The 22,010-nt window shown below is 42.1% G+C and overlaps 1 protein-coding gene across 11 annotated transcripts in view; it reads left to right on the top strand.

Moving 5' to 3' along the window:
• WDPCP (WD repeat containing planar cell polarity effector) overlaps positions 1 to 22,010 on the top strand; it is a 303,153-nt gene that overhangs the window by 9,615 nt on the left and 271,528 nt on the right. Inside the window, exon 2 of one of the 11 annotated variants that reach the window (XM_084823169.1) lies at positions 14,775 to 14,799. The exons of the other annotated variants lie outside the window; for them this stretch is intronic. The gene's annotated coding sequence lies outside the window, so the exon portion shown is untranslated. The remainder of the gene's footprint in view (positions 1 to 14,774; positions 14,800 to 22,010) is intronic. 11 annotated transcript variants of the gene reach the window in all.

Raw genomic sequence — 22,010 nt, 5'->3', positions numbered from 1 at the left:
CTTTGATGGGGCAGGCTTGTTCAACACTGGAATAGTTGACAACAGCCTTTTTATCCACCATGCCACCAAATGGATTGCACTTCTTGCCAGCAGCCTTTTTCTTAGCAGAAGTGCCATTATTTGTCAACCTGGCCCCATCAGAGCCAAGGAAAGCCCGACTCTGCCTCAAAACAACAGCTCTGACTCCACATTGGTTGTTATCTGTCCTTTTGTTCTCCACCCCTTATGCGGATCCCTTCTGGCTCATTTCCTTCTGAACTGGACTGACATAATGTCAGATGCTTGGATACTGGCTATTATTCACAAAGGATACAGAATCGAATTCGATGCCCTCCCTGCCCTTGGTACCATAAGACACACCGCGGTGTTGAACATCTTGAAGTTGGAGACAGAGTCCTTACTTCAAAAAGGAGCTATCCATTGTGTGAGTCCAAGTCACCCGGTGGATGGGTTGTATTCCCATTATTTTACAGTACTGAAGAGGGACAGGGGGCTTTGACCGATACTGGATCTCCGGGACTTAACTTTCTTCATCTCCACCAAAAAGTTCTGAATTACCACACTAGTGCCCATCCTACCTCTCCTGCAATGAGAGGTGTGGTTTGCTGCAGTCGACCTCAAGGATGAATATTTCCGTATTGCAATTTTATTTATTTATTTATTTCATTTCTATACCGCCCAATAGCCAAAGCTGTCTGGGCGGTTCACAAAAATTAAAACCAAACAACACACAATAAAACAATTTAAAATATATAGAACATTAAAACCACAATATAACAATACAACCACAATAAAACCTAGCAGCAGTGCAGGAGTTTAAAATACAGATTTAAAACAGCAAAGATAAAAATTTAGAAAGCTAAAATGCCTGGGAAAATAAAAAGGTCTTCACCTGGCGCTGAAAGCAATACAATATAGGCGTCAGGCGAACCTCACTAGGGAGCTCATTCCAGAGCCGGGGTGCCACAGCAGAAAAAGCCCTCCTCCTAGTAGCCACCCGCCTCACTTCGTTTGGCAGGGGCTCACGGAGAAGGGCCGCTGACGATGATCTTAAGGTCCGGGCAGGCACATATGGGAGGAGGCGATCCTTCAGGTAACCTGGCCCCAAGCCGTTAAGGGCTTTGAATGTGAACACCAGCACTTTGAATCAGGCCCGGAAATGGACTGGCAGCCAGTGCAGCTGGAAAAGTACTGGCATAATATGAGCTCGCAGGCCAGTCCCTGTTAACAATCTTGCTGCCTTATTTTGGACGAGCTGAAGTTTCCGGACCGTTTCCAAAGGCAGCCCCACGTATAATGCATTGCAGTAATCCAGACAAGAAGTTATCAGAGCATGGATCACTGTAGCTAGGCTATCTCTGTCCAGATAAGGGCGTAGTTGGTATACCAGCCTAAGCTGATAAAAAGTGCTCCGTGGCACTGAGTCCACCTGTGCCTCAAGTGACAGTTCTGGATCCAAGAGCACCCCCAAACTACGAACCTGATCCTTTAGGGGGCGTGCAACCCCCTCCAGAACAGCTTGAATATCACCTAGCTGGGCAGACGAACCACCCACTAACAGTACCTCCATCTTGTCTGGATTGAGTTTCAGTTTATTAGCCCTCATCCAGTCCATTACCATGCCCAGGCACTGATTCAGAACAGCCACTGCCTCACCTGGTTTTGATGAGAAAGAGAGGTAGAGCTGGGTGTCATCCGCATATTGATGGCCCCTCAGCCCACACCTCCGGATAACCTCCCCCAGCAGTTTCATGTAGATGTTAAACAGCATGGGGGATAAAATAGAGCCCTGTGGAACCCCATGGCACAATTGCCATGGCACAGAGCAATAATCCCCCAGCACCACCTTCTGGAATCGGCCATCCAAGTAGGAGCGGAACCACTGCAGTGCAGCGCCTCCAACTCCTAACCCAGACAACCTATCCAGAAGGATACCATGGTCGATGGTATCGAAAGCCAGGAGAATCAACAGGGTCGCACTCCCCCTGTCCCTCTCCCGGCAGAGGTCATCCCGCAGGGTGACCAAGGCAGTTTCCGTTCCAAAACCAGGACTGAAGCCCGATTGAAATGGATCTAGATAATCCATTTCATTCAACAGTGCCTGGAGCTGTCCTACAACCACCCGCTCAAGCACCTTGCCCAGGAAGGGGATGTTGGCCACTGGCCTATAATTGTTAACATCCTCTGGGTCCAGGTTAGGCTTTTTCAGGAGTGGTCTAATTACTGCCTCTTTTAAAGCGGCAGGCACCACTCCCTCTCTCAAGGAGGAATTTACAACCTCCTGGACCCAGCCGGACAACCCCTCCTTGTTTGATTTAATAAGCCATGAAGGGCAAGGGTCAAGCACACAAGTGGTCGATCGGACTTGGCCAAGCACCTTGTCCACATCCTCAGGCCTCAGTAACTGAAACTCATCCAATAAAACTGGACCAGACGGTGCTCTGAACGCCTCTACCAATGGAACTGCATTAATGGTGGTGTCCAATTCATGATGAATCTGAGCGACTTTATCCTCAAAGTGCTGTGCAAACTTGTCACAGCGTGCTACCGAGGGTTCCACCGTCTCTCTCCCTGGCCCAGAATGTAACAGGCCGCGAACTACTCGGAAAAGCTCCGCTGGACGACACTGAGAAGATGCAATGCTGGTGGAAAAGAACTGTCTCTTTGCCACCCTCACCGCCACAGAGTAGGCTCGGTAGTGGGCTCTTACCTGTGTTCGGTCAGACTCAGCACGAGTTTTCCCCCACCTGCGTTCTAGCCGTCTCCCCTCTTGCTTCATTGCCCTCAGCTCAGGTGTATACCAAGGAGCTGGCCGGGCTCTGCTCAGAGGGAGGGGGCGCTTGGGCGCGATCGTGTCAACCGCCCGAGTCATCTCTGCATTCCATAGAGCAACCTGGGCTTTGACAGGAGCACCAGCCATACCAGCAGGAAAATCCCCCAGAGCCCTCTGGAATCCATCGGAATCCATTAATCTCCGGGGGCGGACCATTTTAATAGGTCCCCCACCCTTCCAGAGGGGAAAGGCTGCCAGGATTCTAAACCTCAGCAGGAAGTGATCTGACCATGACAAAGGGACAGATGTTAATTCCTCCACTTTCAGATCACCATCCTCCTGCCCAGTCAAGAAAACCAGATCAAGCATGTGTCCTTTTATATACGTTGGGCCGATGACATGTTGGGACAGCCCCATGGTTGTCATGGCGGCCATGAAGTCCTGAGCCGCCCCGGATACAGCGGCCTCGGCATGGAAGTTGAGATCCCCCAGGACCATCATCCTAGGGGTCCTTAACACCAAGTCCGAGACCACCTCCGTCAGCTCAGGCAGGGAGTCTGATGGGCAGTGGGGTGGGCGGTACACCAATAGAATCCCTAATCTGTCCCGGGTACCCAACACAAGGTACAAACACTCAAGATCTGCACTCAATTGAGCAGGAAGCCTGGAGAGGGAGATTGAATTCCTATAGACCACGGCAAACCCCCCTCCCCGATCCTCAAGTCGGTGTTGGTGCTGCACCGAGTACCCAGGAGGGCACAGCTGGGAGAGAGTGACCCCTCCCAGTTCCCCCACCCAGGTCTCAGTAATACATGCCACGTCAGCCCCCTCATCCACAATCAAATCATGGATGAGGGAGATTTTATTTTGGGCCGACCTGGCATTCAGCAGCAGCACCACCGAGGGCAGACAGGTAAGGCTGCCAGGAACCATCAGGTTGGGGGAAGAACCAGAAGAGGGGACAGCTGTAAGGTGTCTAGCCCCTCTTCTCCTCAGCTGGCCTATTGCAATCCACCCCTCGCATTAGAAGTTCCTCTGTTTCACCATCGGTCCAGAGATGTTTCAGTTCTAGGTTCTTCTGTTTGGGCTGGCGTTCACAAAATGCATGGCAATGGTGTGTGCCTACCTCCGAATGCAACACGTTGACATCTATGATTGGGTAATTGTCAGAGCTTCCAAACGGGGCCGTTGGAAGTTGTTCGTGAACTGCTGGAGTTGCTGGGCCTTTGCATCAATGAGGAAAAATCCAAGCTGGAACCCAAGAGACCCTTTTCATTGGGACAGTGTTAGACTTGAGAACTGTGAGGGTGTTTCTCCCTTGGAACTGGGCATCAGCCATCGTCAGCCTTGCTGTGGACATAATTAATCAACAAAGCGTCAGAGCTTTTTCCATCCAGCGTCTCCTGGGACTTAAGGTGGACATGGTTTTAGTGGTTGCATGGCGTCGACTTTGGATGTGACCCCTTCAAAACTGTTTTGTCGCATTTTCTGGGAAACAGAAAATGCTCATCGGGTCCAACTTTGCACACCAGATGAGATCCTATGTTCACTCACTTGGTGGATGACAAAGAGAATCTTCATCAAGGGATGCCTTTCCTTCCTACACCGCCTTCCCATGTCCTCACAACTGATGCCTCTCTCCTCGGATGGGGATTGCACTGCTGTACCTTCTGGGTTCGAGGGCAGTGGCCTGAACCTGAAAGAATACTGCATATAAACTGTCTAGAATTGCTAGCAGTATGGAAAGCACTGAAGACATTTGAACCAAACATGAGGGGATACCATGTACAGATTGCATTGGACAACAACATAAAATAAACAAGGTGCTACTTGTGCACCAGCTCTAATCTTCTTGACTCTCAGAATTTTTTATTGGGCCATTCACAGGAGAATGCATATATCAGCCATACACATCATGGAGAAGGAAAATGTGCTGGCTGACTCATTGAGCAGGTCCTACCAGTCATCTGACAATGAAGCACCCAAAGTGCTTCGTTGCCCGTTCAAGATCTAGGGTGCTCCTACAATAGATTTGTTTGTAACATCAGAGAACACAGTATGCAAGAGTTTTTGCATCAAAGGAGGGGTGGGCAAATCTTTGCTCAGAGATGCCTTTCTTCTTCTGTGGACTGGTGGCCAGTTTTACCTGTTTCCACCATTCCTGTTGCTCACAAAAGTCACCGCAACAAAAGGCTTGCCGATTGCGCCGTGGTGGCTGAGACAGGCATGGCTTGCCTCTCTTGACTCAGACTAGGGGCAGGTACTGGTGCCTACTGTTGATACCTGGCCTTGTTGTCTCAGGATTGGGGAGAGGCGAGGCATCCAGACGTGAGAACTCTCAAACTGACGACTTGGAGGATTCAGTGACTACTTTACCAGCCATTGGTTCGGCAGTTTGAGGAGACTATGGAATATTGTTCCACCAGTGAAAGCACCTGTGCCTCAGTAGAGTTTACCTGTTGTATTGCATGCCTTGACGTTGAAACTGTTTGAACTTTTTGCCTCTATTGATATGTCTCCTCTCCTGGAAGGTGGTTTTTCTCATGGCTGTTTCATCAGCAAGAAGATCAAGTGAATCTTGTGCATTAAGGATTGACTCCCTTGATTTTTCATAGAGACAAGGTGGTTCTATAGGCAGACATTACTTTTCTTCTGCAGGTAGTATTGGAATTTCATGTAAACCAAGACATATTTTTGCCAGTGTTTTTTCCGTCTCCTACTTGCCACTGAGAGGACCTTGATTTCCTTGTTGTTTGGCATGGATTGCTTTTCTGTAAGTCATGGACTGAGTCGTTCTGCAAATCGCACAGACTGTTCCTTTGCTATGGAAGAAAAAAGGTCTCCCTGTTTCGTCACAAAGTCTTGCTCTGTGGGTTGTCCAGACCATCTGGCTTGCATACGAGGTGGCTGATATGGAGCTGTCAACTACAGTAAAAGCTTACTTGACACATGGAGTGCCTGCTTCTATGGCATTCAAGAGAGGGGTGACTTTACCAGACTTACATAAAGCCTTGACCTGGGCGAAGCCATCTACGTTTGTATGACACTATAAGTTGGATGTCTGGGCGAGAGCGGACTGCAAGTTTGGGCGGATGGTACTGTCCTCAATCTTGCATTAAGACACTGGCCCATCTCCAGTAAGTCAGCTTGTTAATTGACCTTATGTGTGATGCACGAGACTACAAAGAAGAAAGGCAGGTTGCTTACCTGTAACTGTAGTTCTTCAAGTGGTCATCTGTGCATTCACACAACCCACCCACCTTTCCCACTTCGGTGTCATTATGGATGTTGGTACTAAGGCGTGATACTTACCTTCAAATCTGAGAACACATTAGGTGGTCTCAAGGAACTGAGGGATTGGGTGGGAACCTGTTAGGACATACACAGTAGGGGAGGGTTCCCACTGAAACGATCCTCAGCTATAGAAGCTTCCTAAATCAAGACTTTGTGCAGTTGCAGAGCCCATATGTGTGCATATGCCTTTATTTTCTTTCCACCATCTTTGTGTACTTATAACAGTGACAATCTATACCCCTGTTACCTTTTTTTAAAATCTCCATTTGGTTGAATAAGCAGTTTGGGGTTGATTCCTAAGGCTGCAATCATATGCACATGTACCTGGCAGCAAGTCTCATTGAATTCAGTGAGGCTTACTTCCAAGCAGACATGCATCTGATCAAGGTGTAAATATCATTACTGCCCTTTGAGTCTCTTTCCTTTGACAAGGCCAACGTTATCAGAGTTATAATAGGTGGTGCATTGTACTAAGAAGGTAGTGACTTCGTTTTAATTGTTTTAAAAAGAGCTTATAAAATGGTTCATAATGCAACAGCTGAATTCTATTTGCATTGCTGTAATAACCTCATAGTTTATTGTGTACACATACACAGGAACTGGTGTACTGTATCATAAGTACTTATGTGCGTATACAGCAGATTTTTGGATCTTCAGTGTTTTTCTTTTCTGGCATAAGATCAGCATCCTTAGGTTAACTACCTTTTCATGTTTAGAATCTTTATGGTAATCTGTACAAAAATAATGTATTTTCAGATTAATAAAGTCATGGAGGGAGCAATCCTATGGCTGCTAGACAGTGGCTAGACGGCCATAGGATATTCTGTTTTCTGGGAACCGACCTCCCCCCCCTTGGAAGCAGCGCAGAACAGCCCCATTGTCCGCGCTCACAAGATGAGGACGGAGGGGCCAAAAAGGGGCGTGGCTGGGGGCATTCTGGGGTGGGGAGGGCGTAGCTGTATGTACAACATATCTAATGTGTTGTACAGCAGCCTCCTTTCCCGCTCCGTGCTTCTGTGGCTAGACAGTCGCAATCGTCTGTCTGGCCAAAAAAGCAGGGCAGGGGAAGCGCGGAGGGCACGATCCCCTCCGTGCTTCTCCTGCCTTGCTTAGGATAGGCGGTTGCCTCTGAGTTCGGAGGCAGCCACCTATCTTGATAGGATTGTGCCCTCAAACTTTTACAGTCTGAGACAAATGATCTGTTCATGAATTTTTAATATGCTAATTACAGGTTCATTATTCAAAATGAACAAGTTCAATACTGCTTGTTTTCAGACTTCTCAAGGTAAATTAGTACTGCATTTTTGGTTAGCTAATAGAAATAAATGTTTTCTTTCAGATATTCCAACTTTTAAAGCTTCAAAGTGATATATATATATATTGTGTTGATAGTATAAGCAACTTCTACATTGAATTAAAAACTGTAATTAAATGGAGGAATTCTAGAGTATTTTTCCTATGTGTATCTCCCCGGGAGTATGTTTTACTCTGGTCACTGAGACTATTTCTCTCATATATATATAACAGGATCAGTCAGACATCTACTTTAAATCCAGCTTTTCTTCTTCTATAGTATATGTTAAGGTTAGGGTTAAGACTACAGGACAAATCTACCTGTCAGTAAATCCTATTGAAATAAATTCTGTATGTGTGTACTGAAAGGATAGCCCCATTGACTTTAATGGGACTTATTCCCAGGTAAGTGTATATAGGATTGCAGCCTTAACTTCGGAGTCAACCTGTACAGAATTGAAATGCAGGGTTGTAGTTCTAAGTGCGTGTGCGTGCGCGCGCGCACACACACACACACTTTCAAATCCCCTTTCTTGAGAGGGACTGACTGGGTTCTGGATTGTAGCAGAGATTAAATATAAATTCCTGTTGTTGTTAACCCAAATATCTTATGATAGCTACCTAAAACTATCTCAGTGACAGAAATCACAGATTGTGCAAAAGTAGGTATGCTTTGCATTTTTTATAATCTTTTTATTTGCAACACAATAGTAACAACCGCAAACAAACAAACAAAACCCCAAGGGGGAGGGGGGAATTCATATCATGAAACATATCACTTTACATTAATCATTACCAATAGGAAAAAAGAAAAGAAAAAGAAAACACAAGGAGGGGGAGAAAAAAGATTAGCATTTCCATTTCAAATATATACATTAATACAAGCAGTCCATATATTTAAATAAGCATCCATATGACTTTGACAGTTGTAGGAGATATGCTCAAAAGTAGCAAGAGCAGTAAGAACTTCAGGCCATTGAGTGATAGGTCATGGATGTTTTTCCTTCCAAGTTTGAAGTAGAAGTCTCTTTGCAACTGTAAAGGCTCTCCGTATCCACTTTTGCTGTCCACCTGTTAATCCCTATTACAGTGCTAGTGTGGGCTTAGTTTTCTGTAAGGAACCAATTAATTCCTCCAACAGTGCAGGTGGGGCTTAAGCAGTCATCACTGATGGGCTGTATATAATAGACTCCTACAAATGCTGAAGCTGAATATGCTGCCAACTAGTACTATATGATGAATGATATCTAATCCACAATACTGAAAATGGTAGGAATTCATTGTATAAACCTATTAGCAGATCTAAAGTATAAATTCAATTTTCAGCCCAACTCCTCCACAAAAAAGGTTATCTCTCTATTCCAAACTGGATTCTGCCATAAGGTTGGTTTAACATGAGAATATGGATCAAACTGCATCTGGTGAGCCATTGCATTCCAAATCTCTCTTGCTGCTAAGATTGTTGGTGAAGCCATTCCTTTCTTTTTAATATACCTAAAGCCTAATGCCATCCAGCCAGAAAAGGGTATCGAATAATTTGACTCCAAAACAGCTCATGGAGGAGTATTAAAGGAAAAAGTTGTTTTCCAGTCGGTAGCATGGGTTAACAAATAAGTTTATGATATAAATCCTCCCTCTTTAATTGACAATTTCATCTTCTTCAATGAAAAATGGGGAGGAGACACCTGCCCAATAAATGTCCAAAATACTACATGAAGTTTTTGAACATAGTTTGAAAATATGTTCATCTAATATGTCCAACCCTACTATTCTGTGCTTCTATGATTCTATGATCTTAAGTTGATTAACATTATCCCAAATGCTTAAATCAAGTGATGCCCATCTTTCCAAGTTGAGAGATCTTTCTACCAGTAATGCGCTTATATTCAATATGACCATTTGCAAAATATCTCTCGGCACCAATATACCAAGATACTTTAGCACTTCTGGGTACCAACAAAATTGCCAAGTAGTAACTACTTTGGGTAACTTGAAACTACCTACAGGCATTAATTCAGATTTTGTCCAATTAATGGAATAATGCAAAAGTGTACCAAAAGTATCAATCTTATTAATTTCAGTATAGAAGACTCCAACCTACTGATAAATAACAATAAATCATCTGCATATAAAGCAGTTTTATATTTAAACTGCTCGTGTACAAAGACAAAAATACCTCTATTCTGCCTAATTGCACATGCCAAGGGTTCCAAACACAAATCAAATATCAAGGGAGACAGGGGACAGCTGTGCCTGGTAACCTGCTCCAACCAAAAAAAATTGAAAGAATTCCATTTGTCAACACTCTTGACACAGGAGAGAGATATAAAATACTAATAAATGTATTAAATTCCTGTGGAATTCCAAGTTTTTCAAAGATCGTAAACATAAAATCCCAATATAATTTGTCATACTTTCTCAGCATCAAGTGAAATAATCACTACCAAATCTGTTCTTTTAGAATTCAAAGCAATCAGATTTACTGCAAGCCTTAAATTATCTGCTTCCTGCCTCTAGCGAATAGATCCCACTTCGTCCGGATAAACTAATGTATGTATCACTCACTGAAGTCTGTTAGTTAAAATTGCTATTAATATTTTAGCATCCATATTAATTAAAGAAATCGCTCTATAATTTGTACAGTTGGTATGTACGTTTGTACAGTTGGTATGGTGTTTGCCAGGTTTAGGGATAACCGATATATAGGCATCATATAAAGAAATGGGTCAAGTCTTATGATAAAGTGCCAGAAGACTTAACAGATTAGGGCAATTTGATTCCTAAATGGACTGGAACATGATCTGAAATAGCAATTGTATCAATATCATATGCTCTCACACACGGAAATAGTGGAGAAGAGACCAAGAAATAATCTAACCTAAAACAGTTTTGATGCACAGCTGAAAAAGTATAATCCTGTCCTATAGGATGCAACATATGTCATGTTGCATATGTTGAGTTAAATCAAATCTAACTCAGACATATAGCTTTCAGTATTGAATGGACTGCAGATTGAAACTTGTGAGGCAGATTACTTCTGTCCAAAACTGGGTCCAGAATAATCCCCACCAATGATCAAATAATCATAAGTAATAGTAGGTAAGTAACTAAGACACTCATGAGACGTAGTAGATGAATCCAAATTAGGGCCATAAACATTAACCATAGCAACTACCTTATTTGTATATTAAACCACCAAAATAAGAAAACATCCCTCTGGATCAATAATTGCTTGTAGCACTGATATTGGTCCTTTTTATGTATAAGTATGATCACTCCTTTAGCTTTCTTAGAATTACCACTAGCATAAACTTCTCCTACCCAATACTTGCAAAGTCTGTCTTTATCTTCCACCAAAAGATGGGTTTCCTGTAACAGAACGACATCTGTTTTGAGCTTCTTAACTGTTCGTTTGGGGTACCCAGGCCCCTATCATTCTAAGTAATAGTAATCAAAGACATAGAAACAGTCAAAAGAAAAATACAACCAAACCAATTACAAATCTAAAATCCTTATTAACACCCACCATCTCATATTTGCAGAGCCATGCAAAAGTCTCACACATATGAAATACATAGACTATATAAATTTGAAGATAACCCACTGTTTGTTCTCTTCTATTTCTAAAGCATTCCATCTCCGCAAAATAGCCCATATACAAATAGTTTCATTGTTAAAATATCTAAAGCTGCAATTAATTATACTTATAACAACAATATGGACAGATAGGTTGATTGATAGGCTTTACATTAAGAAAAGAACATGGAAACAAAAAGAAGAATCCAAAAACATCCAACTGACCACATCCTATCACCCAATAGGAACAAAAGGAATACCACAAAAAATTAAAAATGGTCCAAAGGGTCCATAAAAAAAAGAAAAAAAACACCACCAGAAAAATAATTTTTGAATGTTTTCAGACCAGATTCCATTCTTAAGCCGAAGACAGCAGGAAAACGAGTAAAACACTGAAGATTCCTGTCACAGGCCAATTCTTGAGATTTAGTGAAAGCACATAGGATTTTTTTTTAATATATATCTTTTGTATAATCTTGGAACTTCATGATATGCCTCTTATCACCTTCTCAAATCAGTCCCTCTCCCTTGTTTGTCAGAGCTCTTAAAATAAACTCTTTGACAGAAAACCTTTTTTTTAAAAAAAATGGTTTTTCAAATTTAACTTATTAAATTTACTAACTTACTAACTAAATTAAATTTGAAAATTTAATTTTCAAATTAAATAACTTAACAATGTGAGATATCAATAAGAATATCCATTCATCTTTGTCTTGATCCTTGTTACATACAATTCTGTTGCTTGTCTGATCTCCTATCTTTATCAATTTATACCCTGTTAACCCAATAAATATTTCCATAAAAGACCATGTGACTGTGGTGGTTGATTTACCTCTTTGTGCTGTATGATAAAGTTTATAAAATCCCACCAAGTCTTGATGAAGTTGCCCCTTCTTGCACTGTTCTGTATGCCCTTTGTGTGTTAGTTAACTTTTCCATTAAAGCTATTGACCATAATCTGAGTCTGCATCGCTGAAAAGATGAACCGTGAGTGCTTTTCCAACACCTCGCTATTTCCATCCTTGCTGCTACCCTAAAGAATGTCAGAAGAATTATAAACAGTTAAAATCGTTTTTTAATTGTATGTTTTCATTGTCATATAATGAGAATAAACTCACCATCGGGAAGATGTGGATCACTTGATCTGTTATTAAAGCAGCCTCCTTAAACACCTTTTGCCAAAACTGATTGATTTTTACACATGACCACCACATGTGAAAAATCATGTCTGTTTCATTATACTTCCTTCAGCACTTCGGTGAAGTATTTTTGTAAAATTAACAGAATTTCCTAGGAGTGAGATACCACCTATGAAATATCTTAATCGTATTTTCTTTAATTTTTGCAGAGGTGGATTTCATTGGGGCTTGCTCATACAATTTAACTTATTTCGCTTTGTCAGTAGTTGTTTGTTGTTGTTGTTCAGTCGTTAAGTTGTGTCCGACTCTTCATGACCCCATGGACCATAGCATGCTAGGTCTTCCTGTCCTCCGCAATCTCCTGGAGTGTGCTCAAGTTCATATTCATTGCATCGGTGATGCTATCTAGCCATCTCATCCTCTGCCGTCCCCTTCTCCTGTTGCCTTCAATCTTTCCCAGCATCAGGGTCTTTCCAGTGAGTCAGTAGTTGTTACTAGGTCATTTTCCCATACCTGAATAATTCCATCCATTGTAGGAAATTGTATATCCAATAATAATCTATATATAGTTGAGGTCAAAGCTTTTGTGTCTATTGTATTTTGTATTATAAGGTTTTCAAATTGTGTTTTAGAGTGTACTATTTGTGCCTTTACAGATGGTATACTGGAAAAATATGTAATTCGATATATTTGTATCCAATTAAATTTTGTATTTTTTAATGGAGATTTCAACTGTTCCCCAGTTTTGGGAGTAAGTCTAATGAACAAATCCATCAATCCGTAAAGGTCATGGTCCTCCCAGTGCTGAAATTGATTAAATTTATCCTAATTAAAAACAGCGGGTGAAATAAAAAGGGAATGATTGGAGATGGATCTGGCATGAGATTTGACCTCCAATTATGACGTATTAACAAAGTACACTTTAAAAAGGGATTATGTAATTCACTTATGTTTTTTATAAGTGTTTTCCTATAAATTAAACCCTTAATTTCTACCCTTGATTTCCTTCCAATTTCCATGTCTATCCATATGTTTGAATGATTATCCAAAATTTGTATCAGTTGTCTAAGGTGGTATGCTGCAGAATAGATCTCTGTTTGGCATTCCCAAGCCTCCTTTTTTGGTTTGTTGAAATAAGACATTGTTGACAAGTTTGGACTTCTTGTTGCCATGCACAAATTTTGTAAATAGTCTCTGCCATTTATTTAAATAATGTTCTGACAGATGTATTGGGAGGGTCTAAAACAGATAGTTAAGGTTTGGCAAGGCTGACATCTTTACTGATGCAATTCTGCCTAGCCAGATCAGGATAAGCTTTGTCCATTTACAGAATGGATTCCCTATTTGCCTGAAAAAAGGTTTGTAACTCAGCTTAACAAGTTTTTTTTTCAATTGGTCTGGAATATGAATACCTAAGTATTTAATACTAGGAGAAATAGTACTATTACAAGTCTTATGCAGTTTAATTTTTTTCTTCCTGTGTCATATTAAGACCAAGAATGCTTGATTTGTGATAATTGGTTTGTAAACCTGCATGAACCCCATAACCTTCTATAATTTACAAAGCTCTAGTTAGCTGAGTTTGAGTTTGTCAAATGTCAAAGCAATATCATCAACATACAGACATACAATATGTTTTTCCCCTCTGTATCTGAATTCTTTAAAATAGCAGACCTGTCTGAGTGTTAGCGGTTCCATAGCAATAGCAAATAATAGAGGGGAGAGGGGACATCCCTATTTTCTTCTGCTCTGAATGTTTAGAGGCTGTGAATCATAATCATTTGTCCTGATAATTTCCCAGTTGAAGGCATACAGTCTTCTAATGACATTTATAAAATTTGTGCCCATTTCCATCCCTTCACAAACCTCAAATATGAAGGGCCATTCCAATTTGTCGAATGCTTTGCAGCGTCTAGAGAGGTGATTATGCAAGGAGATGTTTTGTTTTTGGTACATATTTGATAAATAATATTGAGCAGCCCTCTTATAGGGTCAGCAATTTACCTGTTTTTAATAAAGCTCAGTTGGTCTCTATGAAGGTAGTTCGGGGCCAAATTATTTAATCTTTTGGTCAGAATGCTCGTGAAAATGTCATACTCCTGATTAAGCAGTGTAACTGAGCAGTAAGAATCTGGTCATTTAGATCTTTCCCAGGTTTTGAAATTAAAGCTATTTTTAATATTTGCCAGGAGCTGGGGATGGGATTATTCTCTAAAATGTGGTTAAATACAGATAGCATGTGTGGAGTTAATTGCTTTTCAAATACCTTGTAGAAATCCCTATTATATCTATCAGTCCCTGGGGCTTTGTTTGTTTGGGTTTTTTTTTTAAAGATTTTTATTGTTTCATGTAGTGCTTCAGATGTTTTCTGATTTAATATCATCTGGTGTTCAGTGTTCTGCACTGAATTTCTTAAATTGTCTCATTTGTAAATATTGTTGAATTTGGCCTATATTTGGTGAGGTGGTAGAATATTTTTTTTAAGGTTTAGAAAATTTCACTTAGTTTAGATATATTATATTCTTCTTCACCTTTTTCATTTTTTATCATTTGTTCTGTGTTTGTTTCTTCCTTATGTAATCGTCAGTAGTTTTGAATTTTTATTTCCGAATTCATTATATTTTTGATTGTTAAACTGTAAATTCATTGTTATTTTACCTATATCCAATAACTTCATTTCATTTCTTTTCCTTGTTAAGGTCTGAAGTATGCAGCATCATCCAGGTTGTTTGTGTCTTGTCTCTAGCGTTTTTATTTCCTGTAATCATGCATGTGTGTGTGGGGTGGTGGTGGTGGTGTTCCAGTCACTGTTCTTTTTCATTATACTCAATTCATTAATGCAGTGTCCTCTCATCACCAATTTCATTGCATCCCATAATGTAGTAATTGATTCATTGTCTTCAAAACAATGTTTTAATTCCAGTGCTTGTCTTGTTTCTTGTCTCACTAGCAAGAGTGGGTTTAGTTTCCATGCATCTGATTTAGGTTGAGGTTGGCCAATTTTAATTATGCTTGAAATGTGAGCATGGTCTGAAATTGTAATGTTGTTAATTTCAGCCTTAATAGATTTGGGGGACCACTGTTTCCCTATTTGGTTTCATGTGTGCTTCCTTACTCCTTTCCAAGTTTCATTTACCACCATTTTCAAGTCACAGCCTAGAATCACCCCTCCCCCCTTCTTTGAAGCAGTCTAAGACTTGTAGTGTGCTTTGTAAAAATTGCAGGGGGCTGTAATTGGAACTATATATTGCTCCAAATGTCAATTTCTCTCTGCCAATGGACCCTTTAACAAAAACATACCCGCCTTTAGGATCATACAGGGTGTCCAGTAATGTGAAATTGATAATATTTGCAAATCCAATGAGAGCCCCACGGGCTTTTGAAGAGCCAGAGGCTGTATTCAGCTCACCCAAACCTGGGTAGTTCAGTATCTTTGTTTTTCTTGGGGTTTTTTATGAGTTTCTTGTAACATTATGATGTCTGGTTGCTCTTTTTGGTACAAGTTTTGGTCAGTGCTTTGTTTCTGAGGCATCCCCAGACTCTTTACATTAAAGGATATTATCTTTAGGTTAGATATTTAAGTTTAATGAAGAGAGTATTATCCAGTCTGTTAGTAATAGACATCTGTGTGTATCTCACTTTAACCTCTTTTACAACAAGAACATTAAAAACAAGCAACTTAACATGAACTAAGAGCCCCTTTCTCATCACCTGATATCTCCCAAAAGGGAGGTCCCGTGTCTTGGGAATCCTTCCCAGGACTTCGGTAGGGGCTTAGCTCACTGGGGGGCAGGGGGGTAATGAGCGATTCCCAAGTGCACCCCTCATCATTGTAAAATCTTCAAGATATCAGCAAACAACTGGTCTGATTTATCTTACTGTTAACTTAAGTAGTGTTAATTACAATGTTTGTTTATCAGTCTGGAAGAACAAAGTCCCAGTTCATCAGATCAGTCAGTTATTCAGACCATCTCTTTATCAGTTCCCTGATATTTTACTGTTGAGGCAGTTTTCTTAAGAGGGTGAGTTTCTAGCAACCTGCCCCCCCCCCCCCGCATTGTTTTTGCCTGCTCCCATTCAGACTCCTTTGGGGTAAGGATTGCTTCATCTTCTTCATTGTCTGGGTGGTGGTTTTCAGGCCCTAAATCAAAGGTGATCACGAGGCAGTCTGCTTCTTTCTTGGTTGATGCGATGTATGTTTTCTCTTCTTTTTGCACTCTTATTTTTACTGGGTGTCCCCATTTATAATTGATTCCTGCTTTCCAGAGTTGTTCAGTGTAGTGCTGCAGAGCCCTCCGTTTCTGCAGGGTCTCTGGATTGAGATCCTGGAAGATATATATCTGGCCTCCATCATGCCCCAGTTTTCCTCAGGTTCGAGCTATTTCCAAAATGGCATTTTTTTAGAGTCCTTGGATAGTTGAGCTGTTATATCACGAGGCCTAGCTCCTGATGGTGGCTTAGCAAATAAGGCAAAATGAGTCAATTTGATCTCAGGAAAGGTCATGTTGATCCATTTTCTGAGGAATTCTATCATTATTTCGTTCATGTTCTTTCTCAGGCCTCTGATGCGGATATTAGGCCTGCAGCTTCTGTTTTGCAGGGAATTGAGTCTCTCCTGTAAGTCTGCATTAGATCAGGCCAAGCTTGTCAGTGTCTTTCTATGTTTGATCCCCAGATCTAAGGCCTTGCTCACTGTCAGTGAGATTTCTGTGAGCTTGGTTCCTAACTCATCCACTTTTTCTTTTAGTGGTTTGATAGCCAGTGCCCAAAGTTGCCACAGTTGATTTAGCTGGTAAGCTATATAAGCCATTGGATCTGCTGCCAGTCTTGGAGTTTTTGGTGCACTTTTCCCTATTGACAGGCTTTCACCATCCTCGTCTAGGCACCGTTTAGTTGTCTTGTTTTTAAGGTCAAAAAAGGAGCTAAGCTGGCTCTTTGTTTGATGCTGTGCTCAACTGCATCTCCCAGATCCTCCTGTTATTACAGGTCAGTTTTCGCCACTGTTTAAGTTCATTTGCCAAGGTTGTATTTTTAGATGAGACAGAGCTCCGACTTAGGACACCAGCTCAGCCCTATGACTTCATGGCCCCCCTTTGACAGAGACCTTAAACTTCACAATGAGGTCTTTCTTCAATATGGGAGACAGGGACTATGATTTGGTGTGCCATCAAACAGGCACAGTCTGATAGTCCTTGGGCAGATCCAGTAACTCATGCAAAAAGTACTCCATAAAAGTGGTTGGCTGACTGAGCAGCCCTTTCATATATCCCACTGACATGTACATTATGATGACAGGATTGACTTTCTAGCTCATTAACCTTAGGCTTCCAAATAAGATTACATTTCTCCAAAACAGACAATGCAGTTTCACATACGTCCCACTTTTATTTTCCTGCTGTGAAACTCTATTTTCCAGAAGATCCAGGCTCCTTGTAATTTTGTCAACAGACTCCTGTAGCCCCGCTACAGAAGCTTTAATCAACTTTAAATCCCCAGCTATAACTTTAAATAATGTCGTAATGCTGTAACATCTCCCTTGGATTCTTCTTCAAGCAGAACCTTCAGTGCCCCAGCGGGGGGCGGGGGGGGGAGTTGGCACTACTTTTCCCTTTGTAACTTTCGTTGCCGCCACTGGGCCCACCAAAGAGAAGAAAACAACACATCATTGGCAAATAAGGAGGAAATGATTTCTTGTGAGCGATAGTTAAAAAATTAGGCAATTACCAGGATAATGAGGCAGAGGATGCAGGAGCAAGCCAAAACGTGACCGACTACACTGCCATTTTAACTGGAAGTGGGATATGTTTTGCATAAAGGCTACTCCACAGCTGTGGAACTTCTGTTCTCTTAAACATTGCCTGATAATAATCTCTTGGGATTATTTTTTGAGGATGGCTTTTGGTGACTAGAAATATGTGAATGGTTTTAGTGTGCATAGTTTATAAGCATAGTTACCCAGTCTGATCTCGTGACTAGAAACTGAAATATATCAATATTTAAATTACAGGTCAGGCTGCTTCAAAATGTGCTTCTACAGTATCCAAGCATTAAAATAATTAGAATGATTTTGGAATAGTTGTTGTTGTTTATTCGCTCAGTCGCTTCTGACTCTTCGTGACTTCATGGACCAGCTCACGCCAGAGCTTCCTGTCGGCTGTCGCCACTCCCAGCTCCCCCAAGGTCGAGTCCGTCACCTCCAGAATATCATCCATCCATCTTGCCCTTGGTCGGCCCCTCTTCCTTTGGCCTTCCACTTTCCCTAGCATCAGCATCTTCTCCAGGGTATCCTGTCTTCTCATGATGTGGCCAAAGTACTTCAGTTTTGCCTTTAATATCATTCCCTCAAGTGAGCAGTCTGGCTTTATTTCCTGGAGCATGGACTGGTTTGATCTTCTTGCAGTCCAAGGCACTCTCAGAATTTTCCTCCAACACCACAGTTCAAAAGCATCTCTCTTCCTTCGCTCAGCCTTCCTTATGGCCAGCTCTCACAGCCATAGGTTACTATGGGGAATACCATTGCTTTAACTATGGGGACCTTTGTTGTCAGTGTGATGTCTCTGCTCTTCACTATTTTATCAAGATTTGTCATTGCTCTCCTCCCAAGAAGTAAATGTCTTCTGATTTCCTGGCTGCAGTCAGCGTCTGCAGTAATCTTTGCACCTAGAAAGACAAAGTCTGTCACTGCCTCCTCCTCAGCTCCTCCTCACTTTCAGCCATCAAAGTGGTATCATCTGCATATCTGAGATCGTTAATGTTTCTTCCAGCAATTTTAACTCCAGCCTTGGCTTCATCAAGCCCAGCACATTGCATGATGTGTTCTGCGTACAGGTTGAATAGGTAGGGTGAGAGTATACAACCCTGCCGTACGCCTTTCCCAATCTTTAACCAGTCTGTTGTTTCGTGGTCTGTTCTTACCGTTGCTACTTGGTCGTTATACAGATTCCTCAGGAGGCAGACAAGATGACTTGGTGTCCCCATACCACCAAGAACTTGCCACAATTTGTCATGATCCACACAGTCAAAGGCTTTAGAATAGTCAATAAAGCAGAAATAGATGTTTTTCTGAAACTCCCTGGCTTTCTCCATTATCCAGCGGATATTGGCAATTTGGTCTCTCGTTTCTTTGCCTTTTCTAAACCCAGCTTGTACATCTGGCAATTCTCATTCCATGAATTGCTGGAGTCTACCTTGCAAGATCTTGAGCATTACCTTACTGGCTTGTGAAATAACTGCCACTGTAATATATATATTTGGAATATATAGGTAACAAAAAATGTGGTAACAAAATATACAGGTAACAAAAAAAACCCCAACTATATTTTTAAAATATAGAACCCTACTATCTTGTCTACATGTTATAGCCTTGATGAAAATGAAAAGTTTTTACTTATGCTTAACTAGTGTGAGATATTAAGTGTTGTTGAATCTAGTGGACCAGTAACCACAGTGCTATCAAATTTAATTTATATATAAGTAGAAAATAGCCAAGGAAGTCCAATACAGTCACTTTTAACTTGAAAAGAGCAAACTTCTTTAAAATGAGAAGATAGATAAAAAGTTAAGTTAAAACTCAAAGTTACAATGATCAAATCTTTCCAGAATGCTTTGGGGTTTGCAATAGAAGTTCACCTAGAATGTATACCACAGGTCAAGAAAGGCAGCACTAAGTTCAAGAAGTCACCAGTGTGGTTAACGAGCAGTGTGAAAGAAACTATTATAAGGAGGTGGGGAAGTCTTCCTTCAGTAAAGGAAGGGTGTTGGTTGCTCCCAAGCTGTCCGATAGCCTGAGTATCCCTGGTGACAGTCTCCCTGGGTTGAAGGTACTGCTCCTGAATGCCCGGTCGGTGAATGGGAAAACCACAGCCATACAGGACTTGATCCTGGATGAGTGTGCCAACCTGGCCTATATCACGGACACCTGGTTGAACGAGACTGTGGGAATAATCTCTCCCAGCTTTGCTGGGTTCTCTGTCTTGCAGCACAAAAGACTTTGGGGACAGGAAGGTGGAGTTGCAGTGGACTACTGTGATTCTAGGGGCTGCGGTGGCTTAGTGGTTAAGATGCTGAACTCCAGACTGGAAGGTCGGCAGGTCAGCAGTTCGAGACCCGAGTGCTACGTGACGGAGTGAGCTCCCGTCTTCAGTCCCAGTTTCTGCCAACCTAGCAGTTAGAAAGCAAGAAATTGCAAGTAGATAAATAGGTACCGCCTCAGCGGGAAAGGTAACAGCGTTCCGTGCACCTCGGTGTTCAGTCATGCCGGCCACATGACCACGGAAGCATCTTTGGACAGCGCTGGCTCTTCGGCTTAGAAACGGGGATGAGCACTGCACCCTAGAGTCGGACACGACTGGTTAGGGACACCTTTACCTTTACCTTTTTACTGTGATTCTGTCCCCCTGTCCAGGTGCCCCATCCCACAGTCTTCCAGTTTCAAAAATGTGTATCTGAAGGTGGGCATTTGGGACAGAGTAGGAATTCTGTTGGTTGTACCACCTGCCCTGCTGCTCAACAGTCTTCCTTCCTGAACTAGCCGAGGTGGTCTCGGGGTTTGTGCTGGAGTCTCTGCAGCTTGTTGTGCTGGGAGACATCTGGCAGGAGTGTCTCAAGACTTTATGGCCTCCATGGCAACCATGGGCCTGTCCCAGTTAGTGTCTGTCCCCACTTATTCATCAGGGCACACTATAGATCTGGTTTTTTGTGTAGGTTGGGATGATGATGATCTGGGAGTGGAGGAACTTTCTATAGTTTTGTTGTCATGGACAGATCACTCACTACCTGGTGGGGTTTAGACTTGCTGGGACTCAGAGCCTCTGTGGGGTAGGGGACCAATTAAGATGGTCCGCCCCAGGAGACTGATGGATCTGGATGGCTTTCCGATGGCACTTGGGGATTTTCCTGTCACCTCAGCAGGCAATTGTGTAGACACCCTGATTTATCTCTGGAATGGAGAAATGGCCTGGGTGGTTGACGTGATCACTCCTGTGCATCCTCTCCCCCAGAATGGAACCAAATGAGCCACCTGGTTTTTCAGCATGCTGAGGGGGATGAAACAAGTGGGACATCAATTAGAGCTACGTTGTCAGAAAACTCGGAACAAGTCTGATTGAACACAGGCTAGAGCTCATTTGAAAGCCTACTCTGTGGCAAGGAGGGTGGCAAAGGAATTATACTTCTCTGCCACCATTGCATCTGCTCAGAGTTGCCCAGCAGAGCTTTTCTGAGTGGCTAGAGTGGTACAGTCTGGCCATCAAGTAGAGCTGGACCGTTTAATAGCCCACTGTGACCAATTTGTGTGACGCTTTGTAGATGAAATTGTATCTGTGCTGACTTGGATGCCATTGTTAACATAGGTCCGGTGGATGCAACTTTGGCTACTGCTTGTCGGTTACAAATCAAATAAAAAAATAAAATGGAACTCTTGCCCAAAGGAGGAGAACAAAAAGGAGCACAACTTATACAAAAGAAATGCAAGCAGACAAATAAAGGATATAAAAAGGATTTTGAGGTGCATATCACTAAACACATTAAAACCAGCAGTAACAAAGTCTTTTAATACACATGAAGCAGCAAACTGTCTGGGGAGGCAGTTGAATTACAATGGAGTTAAAGGAAGATAAGGAGAATGCAAAGAAAATTGAAGAATTCTTTGCATACATCTTCAGTGCAGAAGATGTAGGGCAGGTATCTTGTGCCTGAACTGACATTTTCAGCAAGGGAGCTGAAAATGTCAGTTGAGGTGGTTGAGCACTTATTTGACATTTGCAGGAAATCTTGCAAGCACTAGACAACTGGGCTTTGCTCGTTTTTCACCTTCCCTGTGAAGGACGGGGCGAAGGTGCAAGGGTGGACAGTTCACCTGGTGGATTGGTCAGGGTGGCTGTGCTACGTGCAGGCTTTCCCCAATGGGAGAAGCCCTGCATGTAGTGAAGCCAGTT

Source organism: Heloderma suspectum, chromosome 1, assembly GCF_057233095.1.
Source record: "Heloderma suspectum isolate Gila_16-S chromosome 1, 16-S_ref, whole genome shotgun sequence".
Classification (NCBI taxonomy): Eukaryota; Metazoa; Chordata; class Lepidosauria; order Squamata; family Helodermatidae; genus Heloderma; species Heloderma suspectum.
The sequence above is the reverse complement of the archived record's forward strand: the minus strand, read 5'-3'. Positions and strand labels throughout refer to the sequence as shown.